We start from the raw sequence: 22,161 nt of genomic DNA, 5'->3' as shown, positions 1-22,161 counted from the left end.
TATTTTTTTTTTAATTAAATTTTTCACAATTATTTTTCATTAAAAAAGCAGAAATAAGGAACGCTTCACGAATTTGCGTGTCATCCTCGCGCCTCTAGGGAGAAGGTCTTCGGGTCTACCTGAGTCCTACTTAGAGTTCTACCTCCTTCCACCTCGCAAAGCCCGCCCCCTCCCAGGATTGGCAAGTTCTACTTAGTAACTGAGCTGTTCCTGCTTTGATTCGACGTTCTACTCTTGCAAGCCGCCTTTGATTGGCTGCTGCGGGGAGAGCAGGGGGAGGAGCCAGCGCGGCGCAGCGAGGAGTTTTAACAAGAGACACAACACCTGCATGAAGTAACGGACCTTCTACTGCACTTTACTGGAGAGAACTATTCCGTCGTTTCACAGTCTACCGTCTTTTCAAATATGTATCTGATTAACAACTCGAACGGTAAAGAGACACTTTCACACTGTATGAACGTAACGCCGCTCCACATTCACCGGAGAATACTTTGCACTTTACTGTCTCCATCAGTTAAATCCCTCACGCAGTAAAATAACAGTAATATGTGCATTAATTACATGTCTCACGTAGTAAAATAACAGAGTAATATGTGCATTAATTACATGTCTCACGTAGTAAAATAACAGAGTAATATGTGCATTAATTACATGTCTCACGTAGTAAAATAACAGAGTAATATGTGCATTAATTACATGTCTCACGTAGTAAAATAACAGAGTAATATGTGCATTAATTAAATGCTTTACAGGAAAGTTAACAGAGTGTTATCAGAATAAAACCAGGAGCTTCAGATACAAAACAGTGTGTTATAATTATATGTTGTGATTATTATGGTTATGACCAGTGGCGGTGCGTCAATAGAGGGCGTTAGGGCGCCGCCCCTCTTAACATTTTGCGATGGAAAAAAAAAAGAAGAAAATAAATAAATAATATATACTGTCAAAAAACATTATGTACCAAATAATTTAAATAAGAAATATACCGTGTTGACGCGCTAAATGTGTGTGGGAGACCGTAAGCCCCTGTCAACAACCACTTAAGTTAAATGTGACTAAATATAATATATCGGCGTTCATCATCACTGAGGAAAGCCCCTCCCCTCTCAGGGCGCCGGACAATGTGAGTCTATGGAAGCGAGCAAACATTTCAGGGGCGTTTCGGCAAGGACAGCCTCTCATTGGCGGATGAAATGCGAATCTTCGGCCAGTGACTGTTTCTTATTGCAACGTGATTTAACTATTCATCGAATCAGAGACCTTTAGCATTCCCTCACATCCCATATAGCTCCCACGTATCTACGCGAGCAACATAGCTAGCAGAGACTTATGTTAGTATGGCGACTGAAAACTCTCTGGTATCTCTACGCGAAACACCTTTCAACCGACGGTCAGACGTTGACAAGAAGAGGCTGAAAGAGTTGGGACCCGAACGTCCGGATTTAAAAATTCAGCAGCAAAGCACTGACGTACACCCGGAGCTTCTCCTCAAGCCTATATCCTAACCGGAGCTGGTTAGCTGGATGCTAAGTGTGGAGCAAAGTAGTGGCTCTGAGCAGCGAGGAAGCGCCGGGCTATGAAGGAAGATGAGCTTGAAGGATTGCTGCAGAGGTGAGTGTCAAAATCAGTGTGTGTGTGTGTGTGTGTGTGTGTGTGTGTGTGTGTGTGTGTGTGTGTGTGTGTGTGTGTGTGTGTGTGTGTGTGTGTGTGTGTGTGTGTGTGTCATAGCAGGCTAGAGCATCAAGGTGGCTCCTGGCCTTTAGTCTGTTGATGAGCCATCAAGACACACAAAACATAGTTTTTTGTCAACTCTGATTGTTGGCTTTTGTCTGTAGTATGAAGCCTGGTTGTAGTAGATATTCCCCACATCTTATCTGTCTCTCTCTATATTTATCTGTAGGTTGGTGACACCATACTTGGACACACCAGGGAACGCTTTGCCTTCAAAGACCACCTCACCAGTGCCTCCTTACTGCAGGGCCACCAGTTTAAATTTCTTAAACCTGCTCTGAACCTCTCATGCCCACAGTTACAGTTTGTTGATAGTTGTTATTGGACAGTGTTGAGCACTGTGTTTTCTTGAAATAAAGCTTTGTTTTTTAGAATATTCTACTCAAAACCTCTTTTCTTCTCATTGTGGAGTGCTATTTAAACCGCGCCGCCCAACTGCGCTGGTTTTTTGTCAGGATTGGGTTATTCACATTGGACCATACTATTGTTGTGTCCTTTTCCGTTAATTTACTCACCGGAGCCAACCTTAAATTGATAGGTGGCAGAACCTGTGCTACTCCTGTTCTTGTGATTTGGTCGTATGGTAATTGGGTTACACCTTGTTTTATGCATGAAAACACTGTATCGTACATTTTTGGCCAGGTTTGCGCATAAGGGATGGTTTGTGATGGCCTTTCCCCCATGGTCTAAGCCCACCACGGCCCACCCAAAACATAGCAAAATGAGCCCACAGTGGGGCTACATCAGACTTCAGACACACTTTTATAATCGGGGTTACAAACATTGCCTTTAGCTTGCTTTCGATGTCTGGCACACCGTTACCCCCCTTCTCTAAAGGCCTGTACATTATTTCCCATTTTAGTTTCTCGTGTTTCCCTCTCCATATGAATTGAAAACTATTTTTCTAAGTGTCATCATGAATCTGTGTGGGATTGGAAAGGTTGTTGCTAGGGATGTCAAAGAGGCAAGGATTTCTGCTTTCATGACCAGGACTTTCCAGCCATTGTAAGATCTCTGTCCTGCCAATGGAGGAGCTTTCCCCTCATTTTGGGTAATTTGGACTCTCAATTAATGTTTTCCATTTCCTTGCCTATTTGCACTCCTAAGATTTTGATTGTATCTTGTTTTTGTATGAGGCCTAGGTGTTCCACTGGCTCTCTCCAGTTTAGGTAGAGAATGTCACATGTTGCTTCATTCATGTGTGTGCCAGATGCTGCAGTAACATTGTCACAACTCAACAAGGTGTCTCTTACTGGTCTAGTGTCTGGGAGAAGGAGGGTTAGGTCGTCCATATGCAGACTTAGTGTTGCCTCTTTACCTGCTGCCCCTGGGATTGGGAGTCCTCTGATGTTTTTGGCCTGCCTTAAAACACGTGCAAGGGGCTCGATTGCAAGAATGAACAAGGCGGGGGGAACACCAGGCTTTTAGCTTCAAGCTCGCTGCAGCAGGTCCACCGGTCCCCTGACCCGCTTGTTTCAGCACAAAGGGGGCGCTCTTGGCCCGATGCTGTCGCTGGATCCGAGGTGTGAGAGAGGTGGTCGTCAACACTTCTCTGATCTGATTGGCTGCCACAAGAAGGAAAGGTGGAGGAAACGTTTCCGTTCTCACAGGAATATGCTGCAAAGACCTATGGGGGAAAATGAGGACAAAGGTCATTTTAATTCATTTGATTTGTAAAGGTGTGTGTGTGTGTGTGTGTGTGTGTGTGTGTGTGTGTGTGTGTGTGTGTGTGTGTGTGTGTGTGTGTGTGTGTGTGTGAGAGAGAGAATAAAAGCATTTCTGGCTTAAATAAAAGACTCCTGTTGCTTTGTACATTAACAGTGTTGTACAACCACCACCATGTGGCAGCAAAGAACATGTAGTTCTCCAGCTGTCGCCTCCCTAGAGGGGCCATGCTCATCTTCTCTGTGTCGTTCCAATTCTATGTGTTTGTGCTATCGATCTTCTCTGCATCTGAAATTCATATATATGTTAATAAATTACAAAACATTGGACTTTTGTGTTCAAGTCAAAATATACATAGTATTGTAAAAATATATATATATATATCATGAAATACTCTTCTTCTCTGGTCAAGTCGGGTCAAGTTTTCAAAGCCAATCACGCTATCCAAGGTTTTGCCGTCCAATCAGATGGCTCGTTTATCTCACCTGACGAACCTGTCCGGAAAGTCCCGAGTCTCCCTCAGTCTCCGCCATCTTGGATCCTCGCTCCACGCAGCACACTTCCATCAGTCACCGGAGAAACAGACGAGAGACGTGAGTACAATACGAGTACATTTTATTACACTTTATCGACGTCGTGCTTATGAACTGCTGTTACATATGACTGTGTGACATATTAGTGCTCATATTAGTGCTGTTATTAGTGGCTGACAGTCCCGGAGTTACTGATAATCAGCCAGTCTGCTCTGACTGTTGGAGCTTTGTCACGCGGTGGAGCTTTTTAAATATGTTAAAAAGTTACTTTACTTTACTAAGAACTTAAAACGACACTATTTATTATGACTGTGTGTTAACCAGCTGACGTCGCTGCTGTTTAACCGTGTTGTTCACGTGTTGTTCACGTGTTATTGTCATGTTGTTGATCACGTGTAGCTCAGCGCTGATAACACGCTGCTGTCTGTTCAATGCACTTTATTATATAGTATATATTATTATATAGTATATATTATTATAGTATATAGAGGTTTGTTGAGACAGTCACACAGAGGAGCTTTGTTGTTAACATGTTAAAACTTGACTTTACTAAAAACGTCTAACAACTCTATTTATTCTGACTGTGTGTTAGCAGCTAACGTTGCTGCTGTTTAAACCTGTTGCTCACGTGTTGCTCTGCTGCACTCTGTTCAATACACTGTATTATATATTATTATATATTATATATTACATATTACATTCCTATATATATTATGCTATTATTGTACATTCATGAGTGACTTACTGCGCGTTAGTCAGTGGAAAACTGAAGAGGAGATGAGGGAAAGACACAGGGGGGTTACATCATACATATATATATATATATATATATATATATATATATATATATATATATATATATATATATATATATATATATATATATAATAGTTATATCTTATTCCTTTGTATTCATTTATTTACTATTCATTATTTATTTTGTTTGTTTTTATTTCAATAAAAGTCTTGCAATCTGAACTTTGTTTGAAGCTTTATTATTTCTTCTATGATTTTAAATACAAGCTCTCCACATTATGATAGAAATGGTGACATGACAATGACAATGAATAACTAAACATGACCATGAAGCTCAGGATGTCCAGCTGGCTGGTGACCTCATGGAGTCCAGCATCAGGGGACCAGGACAGATGTCTGGTGACCTCATGGAGTCCAGCATCAGGGGACCAGGACAGATGTCTGGTGACCTCATGCAGTCCAGCATCAGGGGACCAGGACAGATGTCCAGCAGCAGTCACCTGGTGGAGGCCGTTTACTGCCAGCTCCACCCAACGGCCACGCGGGTCTGTGGGGTCGCGAGGACCCGGTGGTCCCTGGTCCTGGAGGACTCGGTGGTCCCTGGTCCCTGGTCCTGGAGGACCCGGTGATCCCTGGTCCTGGAGGACTCGGTGGTCCCTGGTCCCTGGTCCTGGAGGACTCGGTGGTCCCTGGTCCCTGGTCCTGGAGGACCCGGTGGTCCCTGGTCCTTGGTCCTGGAGGACCCGGTGGTCCCTGGTCCTGGAGGACCCGGTGGTCCCTGGTCTTGGAGGACCCGGTGGTCCCTGGTCCTGGAGGACCCGGTGGTCCCTGGTCCCTGGTCCTGGAGGACTCGGTGGTCCCTGGTCCTGGAGGACCCGGTGGTCCCTGGTCCCTGGTCCTGGAGGACCCGGTGGTCCCTGGTCTTGGAGGACCCGGTGGTCCCTCGTCCTGGAGGACCCGGTGGTCCCTGGTCTTGGAGGACCCGGTGGTCCCTGGTCCTGGAGGACCCGGTGGTCCCTGGTCCTGGAGGACCCGGTGGTCCCTGGTCTTGGAGGACCCGGTGGTCCCTCGTCCTGGAGGACTACATGAACATCCAGAGAGTGCTGGCCATGAGGCTGACGGCTCAGACGGAGATCCAGCTGTTTGAGCTGAACCAGAGGACCCTGACCCAGTGGTGAGTTCAACATGGAGCTGTTCTGATGTTTTACCATCTGTACTGTGACTTATTGTTTGATGAAGAGTCTAAGAACACTCTGTCTGTCTCCAGGTTCTCTCGGCACCAGAAGGCTGAAGGGAGGGCTGTGCAGCGTCGTCCCTGCAGCAGCTGTTGCCGTCCAGGACGGCTCCTCCTCTGAGGGAGTGCAGGACAGCCGGCGGGTTCAGGACCACGCTGGACTCTCTACCGGGAGTCTGCAGGTGTGAAGTGCAGAGGTGAGTCACAGAGCGAGTCGTGATCCAAACGTCACTGAGAAGCATTTCCTGTTGTCATCCAACGAGGCTTCGTCCCTCTCCACGGCTACAGCATGTGGCTCAGGAGAGCCCGCATTACTTCAAAGGGCTCCAGCATGGACCACCTGAAGAGGTACGTGCTGGAGAGGGACCAGAAGAAGAAGAGGGCAGCCTCCGCGACTTCTACTCCACCAACCTCGACAGCCACATCCTCTGCCCCCAGGGCCTCGACTTCTTCCCAGAGGAGGTACAAAAGGAGTAGGGTTCTCAGAGGTACGTGGTCTTCATCCAGGAGACCAGCTGCTCTGTGGGTCTCTCGTGGTTCAGATGAACTCAGTCCTGATGGTTCTCTGTGTTACAGATTTCTCCTCAGACAAAACGGAGATGATGGAAGCAGCTGCTGCAGTTGAGCTTTTCCTTCCTTCAGGTGATTACCCCACAATCCTGTTTCATGTGTCTTCATTGCATATTTAACAGCAGGCATAAAAGAAAGCATGAAATGAGTTGTTTTTCTTTTTACCATCATGACGTAGCTCCTGATGAACCACCTGCTCCTCCAGCTCCTCCTGCTCCTGCTTCTCCAGCTCCTCCTGCTCCTCCTGCTCCTGCTCCTCCAGCTCCTCCTGCTCCTCCTGCTCCTCCTCCTCCTCCTGCTCCTCCTGCTCCTGCTTCTCCAGCTCCTCCAGCTCCTCCTGCTCCTGCTCTTCCAGCTCCTCCAGCTCCTCCTGCTCCTCCTCCTCCTGCTCCTCCTGCTCCTCCTCCTGCTGCTCCTGCTCCTCCTGCTCCTCCTGCTCCTCCTCCTCCTCCTCCTGCTCCTCCTGCTCCTCCTCCTGCTGCTCCTGCTCCTCCTGCTCCTCCTCCTGCTGCTCCTGCTCCTCCAGCTCCTCCAGCTCCTCCTGCTCCTGCTTCTCCAGCTCCTCCTGCTGCTCCTGCTCCTCCTGCTCCTCCTGCTCCTCCTGCTCCTCCTCCTCCTGCTCCTCCTGCTCCTCCTCCTCCTCCTGCTCCTCCTGCTCCTCCTCCTGCTGCTCCTGCTCCTCCTGTTCCTCCTGCTCCTCCTGCTCCTCCAGCTCCTCCTGCTCCTCCTGCTCCTCCTGCTCCTCCTGCTCTTGCTCCTCCTGCTCCTCCTGCTCTTGCTCCTCCTGCTCTTGCTCCTCCTGCTGCTCCTGCTCCTCCTGCTCCTCCTGCTCCTCCAGCTCCTCCAGCTCCTCCTGCTCTTGCTCCTCCTGCTCCGGTCCAGAAGAGACGACCTGCTGTGACGTCTTCCAGCTGAGGTCAGTGCTCTGATAGAATCTAAAGACATATTGCAGATGTGATATAGTAAGTTGTGTTGTCTGTTAACGTGGTTCCTAGTCTCTCATGTTAAAGGACGGATGTAAAAAAACACCGTAATGGCGTTTAAATTGTCATGTTTAAATGAAGCCATATTGTAATCGTATTGTTCATGTTAAGATTTATGTAGATCTTTTGAAGTCTATATATTTTTGTTATAGTTTAAACTAAATTACACACTGATTGTAAGAATGTTTTATATTCTAGCATATTTTGCGTTTGTTTATGGTAAACCTTTTAAGTTGTAGAAAAGCAACATGAAAATGTATATTCTTCTACATTAAGCAACTTTTTTCCTTTGGAATAAATTAAATATATTATTAATTGCAATGTACTAAAACCGAAATGTAATTTAAGATTAATAAAATGACCTGTAACAAATTAGTGTTTCAATTAGTTAAGTCCAAAGTAAAAACGTTGCTTGTTTGTAATAGAAAATATATATATATATATATATATTTATATATTTATTTATTTTTTTCAAATTGAAAAATAAAGTTGTTTTAATGTAAAACAAACAAACATGGTTCATGGTCTTTATAATTACTTATTTTACTTGGTGTGAATGTAATTTTTTTACTTTATATTTAATCAACATTTTAGGTTTCAACCAAATCAAATATATCATTTGAGAGAAATTAATAAATTTATGTGTAACAAAATTAGAGTGTTTTAAATACTTTTGTGTAAAATCTTTGCTTTCATGTAATATAAAATATGAGGTTTTTCCAAATTAAAAAATTAAGTTGTACTAAAGTAAAATAATTGTCTTTATACTAAATACAACTTTTAATTTGTATGAATGGAATTTTTTTACTTCATATTTAATCAAAATTTCCAGTTTCAACCGAATCAAAAATATAATTTGAGAAAAACTAATAAATTTACTTGTAACAAATTAGAGTAATTTTTTTAGGTTAGTCCAAAGTATCATTTTTTTCAGTGTATATATGTGTGTGTGTGTGTGCTACAGGTTCCTCTCCCACAGGGCTGGAGGAGCTCACTCTCCAGGGTGCAGCATGCGTGGGTGAGCCAGGCTCTGTTCACCAGGGACCCCAGAGGGAAGCCGGTGCTCAACGCTGAGCTGCAGACCTGGTACTACTCCCCTCCTGGCCTCGCCGGGAGTACGGCCAGCCTCCGGCCTCGCTCGACGCCTTCTTTCAGCGGCCATTCTTTCTTTGGGCACCCTATAAGATGTGGGAGTGCCCCATCAGCTGCCCAGTCTGCGCTCACAGAATGACAGGATGTGGGCTGTACAAGACCATCCACAGGGTCCTGGACAGAGACAGGTGGTATTTCATGGGCACAGAGTACCTGGAGTGTCACCGCTGTAGGAAGAAGCTGGCTTCCTGGTCAATGAGCATAATGGCCAGCTGGACGAGGGCTACAGGGTGGAGTCTCCAGCGGTGCTGAAATACAGGTACATCACACTTAATAATAATAAATACATGTTTTATTATATCTGTATATCTAATACTGCTATTGTAGATTCTTTACTGTTTTATTACGGTTTTACTGTGTATTCATATTACTTTTTTATTTCTCTTGCTGCTGTAATCCGGCAATTTCCCCACTGCGGGACAAATAAAGGATTTAAAAATCTTATCTTATCAAAGGCTTTGACCTTAATAAGGGGACTTTGAACTCTGGAGGAGGGGAAGTGAGTAGGGGGGTGAGTAGGGGAAGGGTGGAGTGAGGACCCTGATAGCCCCATCAGCTCTTCACATGTCAGCTCTTCACATCTCTCAAAGCTCACAACAAAGGCCTCACACTTCATTCACTGCGTGCTGCCTTTGTTCAAGGGTCAGGGTTCCTTCAGTTCAGCTGACAGAGTTCAGCTGTCAAAGTTCAGCTGTCACAGCACAAATCTTGATCTTCTCCCTGAGGAGCAGAGAAAGTTCATCTTTTAGTTTAGTCTGTGGTTTCATAAAAGCTTACAACTCAACCTGTTTTGTCTTTCTGCCTCTGCAGGCTGTCATGTGACAAGATGGTCATGACCCAGATGAGCAGCCGGACGCTGGGCAACAGTTCCAGCCGCCTGCGCTCCTACCTGGTGGAGCAGCACACGGCCGCCTGGATGAAGAGGTGCATGCGGTTCATGTCCCTCTACAGGAGGTTCATGGTCCCGGGCGTGACTGTTCCTCCTCCTCCAGCCCTCCCAGAGATGGATCCGGTCCCCACCAGGCGGTGGATCCTCTCCGCCTTTGCCAGCGACAGCTTCAGCCGTCTGGGGGAGATGAGGGCCAAGGTGACCTCCGTCTTTGGCTCCATCTTAAAAATGGACTCGACGAATGAAGGTAGAGTGTTCAGACATTTGAACTCAAGTCATTCAGAATGTGCACGGCGGTTGTTTATTTTAGTACGGTAGCTCTGATATCTTTTAGAATGAGAGCGACCCGATTCCCCCTCAGGATGAATAAAGTCCTTCTGCTTGTGTAGATCACCAGGAAGCTGGCTGGCCACGCTGCAGGGACGGCCCAGTGGGTGACCAACGTGGGCAACGAGCACGGCCAGGTGCTCATGTCGGTCCTCACTGCGGCCGAGGGCTCCGGCCTGCAGCAGATGACCTCTGGGCTGGTCAGGCGGTACCAGCTGGCTGGGGAGGAGCCACCTGTGGTCCTGTACGTGGACAGGGAATGCTGCTCCATCACTGGGGGTTCAGCAGCAGCCGCTCTGTTCCCAGAGTGGACCCAGCTCGTGGTCCGGCTGGACATCTGGCACTTTGTCAGGAGGCTGGCGGCCATGGTCACCACCGAGAGAGCCCCCCTCTATGCCAGCTTCATGCGCCGCCTGTCCATCTGCATCTCCGTGTGGGACCCGGAGGACGTGGCCCTGCTGAAGAGCGCCAGGGAGGCAGAGAGCACGTTAATATTAGAGTCTCTTCTCACCTCACCCTTCTGTCACGTTCCAGGCACCAGTGCTAACGCGATGCACTTCCAGCTGTACCTGCTGGAGGGCCTGACGAGGTGGAACGAGGACCGCGGTCGTGCCTCGGTGGAGGAGGGACAACCAGCAGCAGCGCAGCTACAGCAGCCAGGACCTGCACTCGGTGAACCAGCTGGCCCAGAGCCTGTACGGGAGGAGGCTGGTTCACAGCGACACCCGGACTCGGGAGTACACAGGTACCTGCTGAGGGAGAAGCTCCGGGAGGTGCCAGTACCTTTGACTGTGTTCTTAAACAGACCGGCCGGGTACTGCAGGAGCTGCCGGACCCCGACGTCCCAGAGGAGGAGCCGGAGGAGCAGGAGCCAGAGGAGGACTCGGACAAGCCGTCATCCTACTCCCCTCCTCCACTACAGGACTCGGACTCAGACAAGCCGGGGAGAGGAGGACCAGAGCCACCGGACACTCGATCTTCCGCTCAGCCAGGGAGAGCTTCTGCCAGAGATCAGACCCACTCGGAAGAACAGTGGAGCAGTGGCTCACGGAGAAGGGGGGGGGGGGGCACCAGCAGGGAGAGGAAGAGAAGGGAGATGGACAGGAGGAACGCACATATATATATGTGTTGTGTGTGTGTTTTCATAAAGTGTGATCTTGTTTATATAGAGTCTGTCAATATGCGTGTAATAAATATTCAAACACTCAGAAAATCTTTTTCTCCTTCTGTTCCACATTTAAAGACAACACCTTGATGACTCAAAAGGCTTTTATTGGAATAACTGTGGGATCTCTTTGGCTGCAGTTTAAATAAACAAGTATTATCTCAAACAAAAAGTACATTTATAGATAAATACGTCTGTTATAAAAGTCTCGGGCTTTTAACTTTTTAACTTCAAGCTCACTGCAGCAGGTCCAGCAGTCACCTGGCCGGCTCGTTTCAGCACAAAGGGGGCGCTCTTGGCCTGATGGCCGGCGTCGGATCCCCGAGGTGCGACAGACAGGAGGTCGTTAACACTTCTCTTATCTGATTGGCTGCCACAAGAAGAGAAGGTGAATGAAACTTTTCCGTTCTCACAGGAACGTGCTGCAAATACCTATGGGGGGGATGAGGACAAAGGTCATTTTAAGTCATAATATTTGTCAAGATTTGTGTGATTAAAAGTATTTTTCATCTTTTAACCCTTGTGTGATTAAAAGTGTTTTTAATCACACAAGGGGGATGAGGACGAGGACAAAGGTCAGCTGTCTGGTGACCTCATATAATAATAATAATACATTAAATTTGGAGGCGCCTTTTAAGGCACCCTAGGTCGCCTTACAATAAAATAATACAGGGTAAAAGATAAGCATAAAAGATATAAACAACAGTAAAACAGAGCATCAACTTAAAAACAAGTGAGGTGCACAGGGACCAGTTATAGTGTGTATGCCAGTTTGAACAGATGAGTTTTGAGTTGAGATTTGAATAATGTGATGGAGTCTGATTGTCTTATGTGTGGGGGGAGGGAGTTCCAGAGCCTGGGTGCTGAGCAGCTGAAGGCTCGGGCACCCATGGTACTGAGGCGTGGCGTGGGGATGGATAGCAGTCCAGAAGAGGATGAGCAGAGAGTGTGAGAGGGAGTGTATTCCTGAAGGAGGTCGTAGAGGTAAGTGGGGGCTAGACTGTGGAGAGCTTTATAGGTGAGGAGAAGGTTTTTGTAGTCGATGCGGTATTGTACAGGGAGCCAGTGAAGTTGGATGAGTACAGGGGTGATGTGGTCCGATGCTTTGGTACAGGTGATGATCCGAGCGGCTGAGTTCTGAATGATTTGCAGTCAGTTGATGAGTCCGGTGAGGAGGGCATTGCAGTAGTCGATGCGGGATGACAAATGAGTGGACCAGGATTTCGGTGCTGGACTGGGTCAGTGATGGGCAGAGTCTGGAGATGTTGCGGAGGTGGAAAGATGCAGTCCGGGTGATGTTTTGAATATGGGGTGCAAATGAAAGGGTGCTGTCCAGAATGACGCCGAGGCTCTTGACTTGGGGGGAGAAGGGTACAGGGAATCCGTGGATGATGATGGGTGGAGCTGGGGTGTGTAGGGATTTGGTGATGATGGATTTGGAGCCGATGAGCAGGGCCTCAGTTGTATTGCCGTTTAGCTTTAGGAAGTTCCTGCTCATCCAGCTTTGGATGTCATCAAGGCAGGTGATGAGGGAGGTAGGAGGGATGGCAGCGGTCGGTTTAGAGGAGATGTAGACCTCTGTGTGTCAGAATAATATGTGCATTAATTACATGTCTCACGTAGTAAAATAACAGAGTAATATGGGCATTAATTACATGTCTCACGCAGTAAAACAACAGTAATATGTGCATTAATTAAATGCTTTACAGGAAAGTAAACAGAATGTTATCAGAATAAAACCAGGAGCTTCAGATACAAAACAGTGTAGCCTTTGATTGGCTGCTGCGGGAGAGCAGGGGGAGGAGCCAGCGCAGCGCAGCGAGGAGTTTTTAAAAGGGCAGACAGACACCGACACCTGTATGAAGTAACGGACTTTCTACTGCGCTTTTACAGGAGAAAACTATTCCGTCCCTTCAAAGTCTACTGTCTTTTCAGAATATTCATTTAACAAACGAACGGTAAGGAGACACTTTCACACTGTATGAACGTAACGCCGCTCCACATTCACCGGAGAATACTTTACACTTTACTGTCTCCATTAAAAAAGTGTAAAGTTTTTTAAGTGCAAAGTATTCTCCGGTGAATGTGGAGCGGCGTTACGTTCATACAGTGTGAAAGTGTCTCTTTACCGTTCGAGTTGTTAATCAGATACATATTTGAAAAGACGGTAGACTGTGAAACGACGGAATAGTTCTCTCCAGTAAAGTGCAGTAGAAGGTCCGTTACTTCATGCAGGTGTTGTGTCTCTTGTTAAAACTCCTCGCTGCGCCGCGCTGGCTCCTCCCCCTGCTCTCCCGCAGCAGCCAATCAAAGGCGGCTTGTAAAAGTAGAACGTCGAATCAAAGCAGGAACAGCTCAGTTACTAAGTAGAACTTGCCAATCCTGGGAGGGGGCGGGCTTTGCGAGGTGGAAGGAGGTAGAACTCTAAGTAGGACTCAGGTAGACCCGAAGACCTTCTCCCTAGAGGCGCGAGGATGACACGCAAATTCGTGAAGCGTTCCTTATTTCTGCTTTTTTTAATGAAAAAAAAAAAAATTTAAAAATTAAAAATAATTCTATTTTTTTAAGAATTTTTTTTTTTTTTAAATATTTTAATAATTCAAAGTTACATCTATTTTTTAATGTAATTGTTTTTCCCAAATACACTACCGTAATTTCCGGCATATAAGCCGCTACTTTTTTTCACAGGCTTTGAGACTGCGGCTTTCACAACGATGCGGCTAATTGATGGATTTTCATAGGCCAACTACCATAGTGCAGTGTTTTAGTGTTTTAGGTTTTAGAACAAGGCCTTCAATGACGTGTGTCCACATCAGATGCAGACTGGGGAAGAAAAAAAAAATGTCCCGGGAGTTCCTGTCTGACCCGTGCATGTATTGAAGCCCCTGTATCAGGGGCTTCTCTCTGACCATTTTACGTAACTCTCTTCTAAGAGAAGAATCTCGCACACCCTCAATGAATTGGTCTCGAACAGCTATTTTAGCATTGGGCACAGCATCTGGTCTCTGTCTCAGGGCTAATCATAGAATTTGGGAAAGCGCATGAGAGTACTCCTGAAAATCTTCACCCTCCCTTTGTTGGCGACCAAAAAAGGTGTGTAACTGCTGAGCTATGCTACGTTTCTCTGCGTAAGCCTCCTGTAGCAAAGTGAACAACTCCTTGGGCTCTTTTGGTACTCCCTCCGTGCATAGTCTGACCTCCTCTAATGCAGAGCCTCTTAGAAGAGATAGAATGAAATCCACCCCGTCTTCAGGACTCTGACCCCTGGCCTTGACTATGCGGTCTACCTCCTCAATAAACTCATCAACAGAACGACCATCTTTGGCTGCATCGCCACTAAAAGGCTGGATCTGGCGCTCTCTCGGTACATAAACATATGACCTATTCGAACCCTTACTTAATGTGTCAATAGCTTCCATGGCCTCGTCATGTTTCTCGCTCAGTTCGTAAAACTGTGCCTGTAATTGTTCCAAAGCAGAAGTCTCTTCGCGACATCCTGCTCGTCCTCCCCGTCTCTCTCCGACATGGTGAACTGTCTCTGTGCAAACTTAGCTCCACTCCAGTCACTTAAAAGCCTGCAGGCTGAGGTGGGGCTGATGGATGCGTCTTCTCCTCCAGGAGCGACCTTCTCCCTCTACGTCCTCGGTGAACTCCGGGTCTCAGTCGTCTGGTCACGGGTTCTCCACAGTAACTCCAGGCAGGACTCCACGTCCTGTTGCACCCGGGACCGTCGTAACCGCTACAGTTATTTATGCACTTTATAAATCTAATCAACTCTCCAAATTAGAGACCCCACTCCTGGTACCAAAATGTGTAGGCAGGTGAAATTTGGAATAACACCATACACAGAGTTATATTTTTATTTGCTAGTTCCTCTGTGGACTAATTCATCACTGTACCATACATACTTGCATTTTGCACTTTCTACTGTTTATCTAATTTACTTAATGAATACACTCTGCAGCTGTAAATATAAATATATTCTCCAGTTAGTTGTATTCTATTCTATTTTATTGTGTATATTTAAATATATATATATATATATATATATATATATATATATATATATATATATATATATGACTTTCTTTAATTTGTATATATCTTTCATCCCTGTTGCTTCTTTATATATTGATCTTTTATCTTGTGTGTTTTGTATCTTCACTTGTCAATTGTAAGGCGCTACTGATGACGACAAAAAAATGTTCCCTTGGGGATTAATAAAGTATATATTCATTCATTCATTCATTCATATTTAGGGTCCTTTATTTCTCGACGGCTCTTGGAAGAATAGAGCAGTATTAAATTAATTTGGAATGTTCAATTGGTATTAGAGTTCCTGATACGTGGCAACTTCCACTAACTCAAAGTGCATACATCACGTGTATAAAATAAAGTGCATGAAAAACGTACAAAAATAACTGCAGTGGCAACTCCTTAAATACTATCTCGGCCTAGCTCACGTGCACAGTGGCGCTATAGGCATCCACCCCGTACAGCACATGTAGATCAAACCTGGAAAGCCACGAGCGCTACACCGGAAGTAAATGATTTCACTTCCTGTTTGTTCCTGACGTCTCGTTGGCTCCCTGAGAAACACAGTGCCCTCTAGTGGCCCCAGCGGTGACAACACCCCTACCACTGGGTTACATATACATTTGTGAATTAATTGTATACATTGTTGAAACTCAACACATTATTATGTAATGTCATTTAATTATTAATCATTCATACGTTTTATGAGAGTAGATTTTTTGTTTCATTGCGTGAATTTAATTTCAAAAACTTTAAAGCTCTTGTTTCATAATCAAACCCTAAACCCTAACCCTTAACCCAAACCCTAACCCTCACTCTCTATTTTCAGTCAATCACGTCTCTCTTGAGCTTGCAAGCTCAACAAATGTAGCCAGAGCAGCAATAATGCTAACGGTGCTATGAGTCAGAGAACCACAGACGGTTGTAGATGAACACGGTAACTAAACCTAAAGCGCTGCTTTGTTGCTGATGCTACCTGGCTAGCATTGTTATTGCTGTTGTTGTTGCAAACAGGTGCTGACCATTGATGTAGCTAACTGGCTAATTCTGGGAGCAGTTGCTGAGACTCCTTGCTTAAGAGTTAGGGGTCAACAATGTCCTCACTTTTCTTAAATGTGATGAATGTCATTAGTTTGAATACTTTAGTAATTCACATTACATATTGATATAGAGATAATTCGTTGCTATTCATGCAGATTACAAACTGAAATGTCCATTCCATTTTTGAAGTTCACCCAGCTCAAACGGAGTCAGTGTATCCTTTGTTGTTTGGTACAATCCTGGTTTTTCACTAATGAGCCATTTGTTCGTGCAGATAAACCTTTTGAAGACAGGCTGGACGTTAAAGGTGCTAAATTCAGAGCATAGCTACGATTGAGGGATTTTCTCCACAGAGCTCTCAGCGTGGAAAAGGATGAGCCGTTCTTTTCCATCGTCCTCTCTGAAAAACCAATAGATGCAACAACATAGCAGACCCTATTGTCAGATGCCTGATCAGTAAAATACTGGACCTCAAATTCAAAAGGATTGCTGTGACACTGGATACATTTAAATCACAGTATATTGGCAACCTTTCCCTTCCAATGATTTGTTTTTATCTGAGTTGAATGAGGGAAATAATTGAAAGGATTTACAGACTCTAATGACAGTCTGTAGCATTAGTTAAAGCCATGCTCACTCGTACATAGTCGTTAAAGCAAACAAAACATATAAAGCAATCCAATAAGACCGTTAGATGACGCATGGTGTAACGTTGCCATAACAGCGGTGCAGAAATTACTTTTATCACGGGGCCAAGAAAGAAACATTACGTAAATCTATTTTAAGTGACTACTACGATCAGAAGCGTGCGCCGCGTGCTTATAATCCTGATGTATCATGCTTTGGTGGGGCCAAAAAGTAAACGGGACACTGTGCTGTCTTGACAAAGCCTGCTGGGATGCTTTCACTTGTGATCATGCAGATCAGCATGCACGTGGTTTGATGCTGTATTAATGCTCATAATTTCACACCATAGCACCTTTTTAAACTGCCTTTATTTAATTGACTGCAGGTGTGTTATTGTGTCCTGCTAAACTGAATGCATTATGGAACACAATCTACTGGATGTAGAATTGGCAGAATTAAAGTGGGATTATACTAAATATATTACTAGATATATTAAAGTAGGGTAAGGTGGAGCGGGAGATCGACAGGCGGATCGGTGCGGCTGCAGCTGTAAAACAGGCGCTGTACCGGTCCGTCCTGGTGAAGAGGAGCTGCCTGCTGAACCTGCTGCCACCGCGACCCGACCCCGGATAAGCGGCTGAAAATGGATGGATGGATGGAAAGTGGGATTATGTGGGAGAGCATGTTTTGTTTAATGTCACCTTTGATTGGCTGATGAACCATGGATTGACTTATGGACTTTAATGGAAACATTCACTAATATTCTCCGTCACATCATTAGGTCTTTCAGTACCAACCTGCCTTGTCTACTTTAGTTAGAAGTATTTTATTTCTGTTCCAAAACACTGGGTCGGGACCTGCAAGTGGGTCGCAAGAAATTCTACTTGGGTCGCCAATTAAATTAGCAGAATATAACAAGAGTTCCCATTTGAGTCCCATGATGGATGGAGCCTTGATGTTTGAAGAGCTCAGATAATTGTAGTCTACTGATAACGTTGACTCTAATATAAAAGGCTTCCGCTCATTGCATTTGCTTAGCTCAGCGGGCGGCTCGCGAGCCATATATGGCTCTTCCGGTGACGGTATATGGCTCCCAGACAATTTTGAGTTTAAAAAAAAAAGAATAAAAAAAAAAGTTTGGAACTGATTTTAAAATACTTGTGATATTTCTTAATAATACTGTGTCATTTTAAAGTAAACAGAAATTAGTTTTGAAGATAAATTTCACGGGTCACGGGTCAACCGTGGGCCGGCTAGGGAACCAATGGCTCGCGAGCATGTCCGGGTCATTGTAAAGGTGAAGAAATCAATTTTATCAGATAGCCAACTAGTTTATCCGCTTCAACCCTTGTAGCGGAAAAGATGGTGAAAAGAAAAAAAGACGATGATTACCGGGCATTCCAGGCTGTGTGGACAGAGGAATTTGCATTTGTGGACAGAGCAGGATCTGCGGTATGTCTCATATGCAATGATAAAATTGCATCGATGAAACGGTGAAATATAAAGCGGCACTTCGATACGCACCGTGCTTCATTTGCATCAAAATAACCAGCGGGGGACAGCAGGAAAAGGGCATGCGAGGAGCTACAGCGGAGAGCGCAGACGAGTCAGCAGCAACTACGTGTGCGGACCAGGCAAGGTGACGGGAATTCCGCTGGCTTTGCGGGTGCTTTGGCAATGGTAAGGAAGGGAAAGCCATTCACAGATGGCAAGTATGCCAAAACATTCATGCTTGATGTGGCCAATGAACTGTTTGATGACTTCCCAAATAAAGACAAGATAATCAAACGAATAAAAGACATGCCCCTGTCAGCAAGAACTGTGCACGATCGTAGCATCATGATGGCAAATCAAGTCGAGGAAACACAAATTAAGGACATAAACGCCGGGACATACTTTTCTCTCGCGTTAGATGAGTCAAAAGACGTTAGCCATCTATCTCAGTGCAGTATAATGGCCAGGTATGCTGCCGTTGACACACTGCGTGAGGAAAGCTTAGCTGTTTTGCCAATGAAAGGGACAACAAGAGGAGAGGATTTATTCACGTCTTTCATTGAGTTTACTAAAGAAAATGCACTACCGATGGATAAACTTATTCCTGTCTGTACTGATGGTGCAAAGTGTGTGTGTGGTCAGTCCACACAGACACACCAGTGTTTTGTTGAACATTGTTTTCAGTTTACATATCCCTTTAATAATGACAGTGGTGCTCTCATCTTCATTTTTAACAGCAAATGACCAAAATAATGTCCATTTCTCACAGAACGTATACTGAACACAGATTCACTGGTATTTATATCATTTGTATTCATTTAGTTGGTGCTTTCTGTGGACTTTGTAAGAGTAGTACATTTCTGAAGCAATGGTCACCTTATATGCACATAAATATGTAAATATAATAGAGCACCAATAGTCCCACCCGGTGTGCCGTATGTTATCAGCTGAAGACGGTCGAGATCCTTTTACATGCTCTGTACTGCAGCAGGAACATGGAGCATCCTAGTTTATTCTGAAATATACCTCCTTTCTCTTTGCACACAATTTAATCACATTTTAAAAGTTTGGCACCTTTTAAAGGTTAACCTTTGGATTTGTAACATTTCTGTATCTCTGGTGGCACCTTCAGGCCAAACGTCACTTCACTACTTTATTTTAGTTGCCTTGGAATTTGCCAAGAATATCAATGTTTTGTTCTCTATTTTTCATCAAGTGCTCTGTCTTCCATATTCTTCCAATAGGTTTTATTAAATACGATCCCTTCACCACCAGCATGGCTGTAGTTTTATTACATTTAATGTTTGATGTTCAAACTCAAAGCAATGCTGAATGAAATATTGATTCACTGGTTTGCAGAACATCAGACTATGCCTTTTGAAATTAATTGAAATGAATCTGTGTTGATATGGTGTGTGCATGTGTTTCAGGCTCAGTGCGCTCCCTCTCTCCTCTCTGAAGTTTATCTTCTCAGAACTCATGAATATGTGGGGACGCTTTAAACCTGGATTGATTTAAAGAAAGAAAAAGATCTGTTCTTTGCTCTACAAGTCATCCAGATGACTCGGTGTACATGTTGGTGAAGAGGTTTGAGCAGCATTGTAGCCACCGTCGGCATTTTCATGACACCTGCGACCGATTCACTGTTCTAAAACCCATTCCCCACGTTAACTCGACAACACTGAAGCTACAATAAATCTCACAATACAAAAGTGACGCTTGAGTGTTTTATTGAATGAAACACCAAAGTTGAGACAGTGGCCTCTGGACGCCCGGCTTTCGTCTCTTTTGTCCTTTCTTCCACATCCATTCGGTCGGGTCCCAGGATTTCCAAAAGGCACGAGCTGCACGATGATATCGAAAACTAGAAATAAGGGAAAGAGGAAAGGCAGTTAATCACATCTCCAAAAGCAAAACACTAGAGAAGCCAGAAGCAGGTGATTACCTACCACAGAAGTTGAGGCCATCTGGCACTGAGTTAGAGGAGAGCCGGGGTCGATCTGCTGGAGGCGATGAGTTGATTGCAGGCAGGTGAGCAGGAACCGGGAGAGACCAGGAAGCGGCCGTGACACTTATCCACTGAAACACAGAAGAGCACTTCTCTCCTGCTCCCTTGTCAAGGCAACTCTGGAGGTACGTGGAGTTCCTCTCAAAGGAATGAATACATATTACTTTAAGTACAACAGAGGGAGTAAAATGAGTCATCTCTGGATTATTAAAAGAAGCAACATTAAGAGTAGCAGGTCGGTTCGGTCCGGATGGCTCCCCGGCCAAAGTCGGGTGCTGGGGCTCAGCTGCAAAGAGAGGTGTGGGAAGTGGCCACGGGGGGAAGGAACACGTTACACACACATTGCCTACTTTGTCTTTACATCATAGACTACTTAAGTCACACTGTTTCCATGTCAGGAGCTCCAACTTACCTTCTTCATCCTCAGTGAACAGCAGCATCTCAGGTGGTGGATTAGGATTAAAGTGAAGTACGAGCATGGTTAGTAAAACACATATAATTATCACATATTATTTAAATTTAGGGAAAGCATGCATGCTCCATGGACAAACAGCCTTTTAGGCTTCTGGCCTCCCTTGCATATTATATTAATATTGATATATTTTTGTTGAATGTTCATTTGTACGTGCTATTGCAAAACAGAAGCTCATACTTACTTTTTTCATCCAGAGTAAGATGAGTTTAAGTGAGACAAAATGGTTAGGAGGGAAAATAATCTTTGACGTATTGAATATTACAATTAATAATTTTGAGACTATACCTTTTTTTGCCATATTAAGGCCAGTTGAACCTGTGGAGAAAGACATTCTCGAGGCAGATCTAAGAATCAAAGAGACCTGGCAAACATATGATGAACACATAACACATAACATATGCTCAAGCAAGAGCAGCATGAGGAAAAGATTGAGAAGCAGCGAGAGGAGGAGGAGGAGCAACAGGTGGCTGCTCCGCCTGCTTTTCCACCTGTTGCTCCTCCTGTTTTGGCTGCTCCTCCTGTTTTTCCAAAGGAGGAGAAGCAGCAGGTGGAAAAGTAGCAGGAGGAGCAGCCAAAGGAGGAGGAGCAACAGGTGGGGAGTTAATTCCACTTCGGCCTCTTCGCGGCAGATCTAAGAACCAAAGAGACAAACCTGGCAACCATATGTTGAAAAATGAGCATCAAAATAGTCAAGAGCAGCATGAGAAAAACTTAAGGAACATTTTGAGGAGAAGATTATGAGACAGCGAAAGAAGGAGGAGAAGCAGGAAGAAAAGCTAGAAGAGCAGCAGGAGGAAACACTCAGGGGCAGCGAAAGGAGGAGGTGGGAATGCTGGAGGAAAAGCAGGAGGAGGAGCAGCAGGTGGGAATGCTAGAGGAGCACAAAAATAAGGGGTAGAGAACGGAGGAGGAGCAGCAGATGGGAATGCAAGAGGAAAAGCAGGAGGAGCAGCAGGAGGGTGAGGAGCAGCAGGAAGAAGAGGAACAGCAGGAGGAAAAACACAAGGGGTAGCGAAAGGAGGAGGAGAAGCATTTGGGAATGCAAGAGGAGAAGCAGGAGGACGAGGAGCAGCACGTGGGAATGCTAGAGGAGCAAGAGGAGTACAAAAATAAGGGGTAGAGAACGGAGGAGGAGCAGCAGGTGGGAATGCAAGAGAAAAAGCAGGAGGAGCAGCAGGAGGGTGAGGAGCAGCAGGCGTGGAAAGAGGAGCAGCAGGAGGAGGACAAGGAGCAGCAGGAGGAAAAACACAAGGGGTAGCGAAAGGAGGAGGAGCAGCAGGTGGGAATGCAGGAGGGAAAGCGGGAGGAGCAGCAGGAGGGTGAGGAGCAGCAGCAGGAGGGGGACAAGGAGCAGCAGGAGGGGGACAAGGAGCAGCAGGAGGAAAAACACAAGGGGTAGCGAAAGGAGGAGGAGCAGCAGGAGGACGAGGAGCAGCAGGAGGGTGAGGAGCAGCAGGAGGAAAAACACAAGGGGTA

The 22,161-nt window shown here is 45.4% G+C and overlaps 1 long non-coding RNA gene across 1 annotated transcript; it reads left to right on the top strand.

Annotated features, from left to right (window-relative positions):
• Positions 1-5,731: 5,731 nt before the first annotated feature.
• LOC306740142 lies at positions 5,732-6,335 on the top strand. The gene is made up of 3 exons (XR_013771042.1): positions 5,732-5,859; positions 5,953-6,116; positions 6,208-6,335. It is a non-coding gene; the product is annotated as an uncharacterized lncRNA (long non-coding RNA).
• The last annotated feature ends 15,826 nt before the right edge of the window (positions 6,336-22,161 follow it).

The sequence above is a fragment of the Taurulus bubalis genome (genome assembly GCF_910589615.1).
Source record: "Taurulus bubalis genome assembly, chromosome: 1".
NCBI classification, from domain to species: Eukaryota; Metazoa; Chordata; class Actinopteri; order Perciformes; family Cottidae; genus Taurulus; species Taurulus bubalis.
Note: the sequence above shows the minus strand (reverse complement) of the source record. Positions and strands in the feature narration are given on the sequence as shown.